This window comes from Toxotes jaculatrix, chromosome 18 (genome assembly GCF_017976425.1).
Source record: "Toxotes jaculatrix isolate fToxJac2 chromosome 18, fToxJac2.pri, whole genome shotgun sequence".
NCBI classification, from domain to species: Eukaryota; Metazoa; Chordata; class Actinopteri; family Toxotidae; genus Toxotes; species Toxotes jaculatrix.
The window spans coordinates 1500855-1506912 of NC_054411.1; positions in this window are offsets into that span (position 1 = coordinate 1500855).

The following is a 6058-nucleotide window of genomic DNA, read 5'->3' on the forward strand; positions in this document are numbered from 1 at the left end:
GTGTGTGTGTGTGTGTGCGTGTGCATGTGTGAGTGAGTGAGTGAGTGAGTGAGTGAGTGAGTGAGTGAGTGAGTGAGTGAGTGAGTGAATGGGTAGATGTTGAACATGTTAAATGTGGTTTCGTTGACTCTGGACTTGTGAAATGTGCCTTTTTTTTACAGGGTTATTTTCTTGCCCTAAACTTCTCGACTCATCTTTTGAAAAGCAGTTTGCCAGACAACATCTGCACGTTTCCTTTACCTGTGTCTGACAATCAGTGTCCCCAGAAATGCTTCAGAATCTTTTCTTTTCTTGTCTTTTCTATCATTTCGTTTGTTTTTTTTTGGTAACATGGCTTTTCCTGAACTTCACTGTGTTTCTGAGAAGCGTTTTATTTTATGCTCCTGGTTTCTGTTTACAGTAATTTGGCCTGTGATTCACCCATCGATGTGGATGTTTACTGCTTTCATGGTTTAATGTTCTGTTTTTCATGATTCACAAAGAAAATAAATGCTCTGTGTTCATCTGAACCTCATGAACCTTAATTACTTGAAAGGAAACGTGGTTTTCTTGCAGCCTGGTTCTTCTTCTGTGGTTTCCAACCACTCACCAATCATTTCTATCTCTTCCTCTCTGGCCTTAGTGCAGAGGACATGGACATGGACACAGGGACTCTGTGAGACACAGCTTTACCAAACTAAAGCTTCATTTTTTTTTTTTTGTTATGATTCTGGCCCGTCCCCAAACTGCTGGTTCTGAGAAACCGATCCGGTTCTCTCACGGTGCCAATAAAAATGTGACGTTCACTTCTGGGAATTGAACGCGTGAATCAGCGCGTCTCCGCTGTGATTCAGTCACATCATATTCTTGTATTCAGCCACACTTCTACACAATTTCACAGACTCACGGTTGGCAGTATTTGTATCTGCTCTCCAGGTAATTGGCTTTTTTTTTTTTTACACCTCTGTTCACCTCAATCTTCCCTGAAGCACCTCAGTAGTTTTTTTTATTGACATACGAGATCCGTGTTTTTATTATCAAACCAAACCTCCCCGGCTGAATTTCAATCTCAGTGCTGCTGCCTCACTGTAATTTAATTTACCCTCTGCCCTTTTATGTATGTGGGGCGTGTGCGCCTGTTTAGGAGCAGAGCTTTGATTGGAAATGCAAACTTGGCGCGGCTTAATTAATTCACAGTGTGTTTAATTGCTGCACTGCGTATACAGAGCAGTTACACGGGCAGGAGGAGGGAGCAGCTACCGGCTGCTGCTCGTTTCCAAATATTTGATCTCCTCAGGTGAAATTTAGGATTTTTTTTTTTACTCGTCACTTCATCAGAATCTGTGAAAACTAATCAAAAACCTGCAGCTGCTCCTCTTCACTGAAGCAGCAACTGGATCCGATTATCTGCAGAATTAAACTCTGATCTCATTAATGAGCTGATATTGATGAGTTCACACTGCATGTCTTCTACGTGTTAAGTTCCCTTGTTTTGGTTTTGCCGTATCTCTGTGTATCATATATCTGTTATTCTAACATCAGACTCACCTCAGTTATACTGAAATATTTCTTCGGCTCTTTAAAAACCTCTTTACGCTCAGAGACGGAAACACTGGATGGATTCAGTTAAAACCTTCCACAGGTGTTCATGGTCCCCAGAGGCTGGATCCTGTTGACTCAGGTGGTCCTCTGAATTTTTGAGTTTATATATAATATATAATATATGAACGAGTTTTAGATGAATCATCATGAGCTTTGGTGCCAACCTTCATCAATGACTTCCTTTACAGAAAGTCTGTCGAGCCGGTTCGATGGTCAGAGAACTGCTCCCAGGTTCGTCCTCGGGATGAGACAGTAACACGCACACACACACACACGCACACACACACACACGCAGACACACACACACACACACACACACACACACACACACACACACACACACACACACACACACACACACAGTGTATCATCTGCGGTCGAATCCATTCTGGCCCACAGCTTTATTTGGGGATTTATTTACTGTGGCTGGTTCAGGTGCTGCTGTGAGACCTGCTCGCCCTCTCAGGTGTGCCCCGGCGGCCGAGGCGATTACGACTTTATCAGCCGGCCTTATTAAGTGTCAGCAGCAGCAGACAGAACACGGTGTCCACTGCAGACCTGAGTCGCAGACTCCTGTTTCCTGTTACGAGCCGCTCACCTCTCATTACCGGGTCACATGTTTACTCTGTCCACTGTCGTGCTGTACAGCCGTCATGGCCGAAAGGTTGTGTTCACCTTGGCACTGCCTCGCTAATGGGAGTCATTTCAGGCAGTGGCTACAAGATAAAACATGAATTCATTAAAGCAGTGCTACGGGCTTGTTTACTGAATGTTGGCGCTCTTACAAAGAAAGAGCAGGATCGAAAAGAAGCATTAAAAGTAGAAATCTTCTTCATCTGCCAGCTCCCTTTGTTCGTTTCCAACATCATTCACATTTCATATTTCCCTGCCCGAGGTTTTTAGCACATTTGGAACTCATTACCAACCAGGTGTAGTCTCATCGTGTAAAGACAGATGGCTTTCTTTTAAATCCAGACAGATGCTGCCCTTTTTGTAATGACCCCGTTTCTCCCTCCCTCATGCCTCACCGCTGTGAGGTTCATTAGCACAAACAGGGCTTAGCACAAGTCTTGGGGAGAGATTAGGGTCACGGTATTTTAGGGATGGAAGCCAAGCCCTGACTGAGCTGCCTCTGATGGCCCGGGTCGTCAGGCAGGACAGAGGTGGCGTCGTGTCCCTGCTGATCGGAGACCAACTCTGAGGGCACCTCAGTGACTGTCTCCACAGTTACTCCCAGGACAAAACAAAAGTTTATTCAGTGTCTCAGGTTCTTTCCTGAATCCGTCCACGTGTCGTGTGTTGTTGTTGTTGTTGTTGTTGTTACACACTGGCTGGAAATTTGATTTTCTCTCAGTCAGTTTTTCAAAACCTGGTGTATTTTTATATATATATTTTTATCCTCTTCCACCTCATCCTCAGTTCTGTTTCTTCTCCTCTGTCGTCCTCGTCTCTTCTTCTCTGACGTATTGACAGAAAGGCAGAAGCTGTGGTTGAATATTCTGCCCGTGTCGTGTCTGGGAGCAGTGTCAGTGTGTGATTTATAACCGTTACACTTAACGTGCAGATGAGTGCTGACGTGTTGTTTACATTCAGGACTCGTGTGCGTCCGTCTCTGACCTGATCAGCCCAGCAGAACTTTCCATTTTCCATCTCTGAGCAGTTTCAGTTTGCAGATACAGACTTTTTACCATTTATTTTACTTTCTTATTTTTTAGTACTCATTTATTTTTATCCCTTGAGGAGATGCCTGCCGGCCTGAAAGAAAAAAAGAGAGATTTTGTTCTATATCTGAGAGTTTCAGTGTCACATGATGGTTTAAGTGCTGCTTCAGAGGCTTTTCCAGCCTGAGGGAATCACTAAGCTCTGCATCTTTGTACTTTTTGGCTGGATCATTGTTGGGTTGGGGGGAGGAGGGGAGGAGGAGGGAGGAAGAGGGAGGAGGAGGGAGGAGGAGGGGGTATTCCAAAAACTCCTATTGGCCCAAATCCACTCAGTATTATGTCTCCACATCTTCAGGAGTCATTTGAGCTTAGATGCTAAATGAGCACCACAAATGTCCAACAGTGTGTGATAAGACATGGGGACGCCTGCCAGCAGCCTGTGTGGGAATAAACATTCCTGTTGGTGTGATTGCAGCTTTGACTTTTCTAACAGATGAAAAAAAGGAAAATGAGATTGTGATCCAGAGATCCTGGACCTCTGCAGGACGGACAGGCCGCAGGACAGCGCTCAGCTCTCTATCACAGCCGCTGGGTCAACAAGCTGCTGTCGGCCGTCGGCTCGGCGCTTCACTGAGAAACCTTTTACTGGAACTGGAGACTCTGACACCTGTCTGCTTAACAGGCTCAGTGACACGCATCGTACAGCGATGCCTCACAGCCCTCTATCATTCATAACCGCCCACGGCTCGCACACGGCTCCGGCCTGTACCTGTGGTTCAGCAGGTGATCTCCTGCTGATGGATTAACGAGCTGATGGCTGCAGTCATGTGCTGTGCATGTGTTTCAGGGTTCAGGGTTTTGAAACGTGACAGAGTAGTAAGAATCTTGTGTGTTTGTGCGCTGCTGCATGTCCCCGTGTGTGTAACAAGCAGCCTGTGCACACGTGTCACAGTCGTGACAGTCGTGGAGGTAGAGATGTGACGTCAGTCCTGATGGTGATGCCACAGGAAACGTCTCACTATGGTGGGAAACAGTCCCAGTCAGCTCCAGCAGAAATTCATGAACTGGGTTGTGTTTTCTCTCTGGTCCCAGGAGCCTTCACCTCGTGGCTGTGGACTGTTTGCAGAGCTCCGTGTGGACGCAGGCGCTGTCTGCAGGTATGTACCCGGAGATCTCAGGAGCCTCGGCGGTGAGAGGATGAGGGGGAGCAAACACTGTGAGACTGAGCGGCCATCATCAGACCTGCCGCTGGTGTTTTCTGTCTGTCGTGTTGTCAGGGGGGTTGAACAGTCAGCTGCACAGGCCGCTTTGTGACAGCTGTTCTGTTTTCTCAGGCATCTGCTCACCTTTCCAGTGTTTTCTTTAGGTGAAGTTTTAAAGATCAACCTTTGAAAGAGCTGCTGTGCTGCCAGAGGCTTCATGTGCTCACAGAGTTCTGTGTGTTCCCTCTGTGCCCTCATTTCATTGTGATGCTGTGTTGTTGTGTTGATTGTAATGTGCTTGAGTGTTGAGTTTATTCCAAACCACCATCAGGTCAGCTGAACCCGCCGCTGAAAATAGTCCCCAACAAATGCACCGTTTCCTCCAGGCGCTAAAAACTACAACGTTTTTCCAGAAACCGAAACAAACCAATGTTTCAGGAAATTTAGGAATTTGAGATTTTAAATGTTGGCAAATAATAAAACACATAACCTGAACTATACAGTGCTGTTCTCAGTGCTGAATCATTCACCCACAGCCCTGGACCTCACTGACAGCTGCCTTTGGCTGTGAGTTTATTGCTGTGGTTATTATTGTAAAATGTGTCCCTGGTTTTACTGTAGACTTTCTTTGTGCTATGGTCTAAACAACATTTCAAGTTTTTCCCACTGTGACAAAAATAACATCTCCGGGGGGAAAACAGCAAACACCAATAATTTTATGGAAATCTTTGGCTTGAAAAAGGTCAGATTAAAAGGCAGAGTATCGGCTTATCGGCAGCTTCGGGGCGAACATCTGAACCACTTTCAGTCTTCAAAAACCTTTTAATGTGTCTGAAAGATTTTAGGTCATTTCTGACATTTCCCGACCTCTGCTGAGGGTGAGTGGGGAAAACATGCAGTATCTTCAAACTGCAGAGTTCTGCTCCAGGTAACTTGTAAGGACCTGAACCTCGACTCGAGACTTGTTTTGACTAAACTTAAACTTAAACTTGACTTGAATTTGAGTTAAACACAAATTCTGTCAGAATCAAACATCTCGTGTCGCTGCTGCTTCACAGGGGCTGTGGTTTGTGGTTTGGATCCAGTTTTAGACGATCCTCTTCGCAGCGTGCGAAAAATAAAAAGTGAAAACACGATTTCCCCATATCAGTGACGGAGGTGTGGTGTCGGTACCAGGCTGTGAATCTGATCGGAGGGTTGTGTCATCCCTCTCAGCTGTCTGAGTCCTCCTCATCCATCACCAGACACTGCTGTGATGTGTTTCACACCACGCTCACCAACAACATCCTCTAACAAACGTCGTGATTTTGCTCAGTTATTTCTGAAGTGTTGTTAATAATGACTGTTAACATGTCGGGTGTCAGTTCTGTTAATCAGCCATGAAATCCCAGCCTCAGACCTCTGCTGCAGGTCTGCAGACACGTCTCTGGGTGTGCATCATGAACCAGCTTCTTAAAATTCTCATCCACGTCTCGGTCTGCTCGCCGGGGTGAAACCACACACCTCAGCCTCACCTGTGGGAAACCTGTGGGAAGGTTAACAAAGTTAATTATTTAGCATCTAACTGCCCTCCTGAGGGCAACAGAGGCGACTGCTAATCATCATTCACAACGA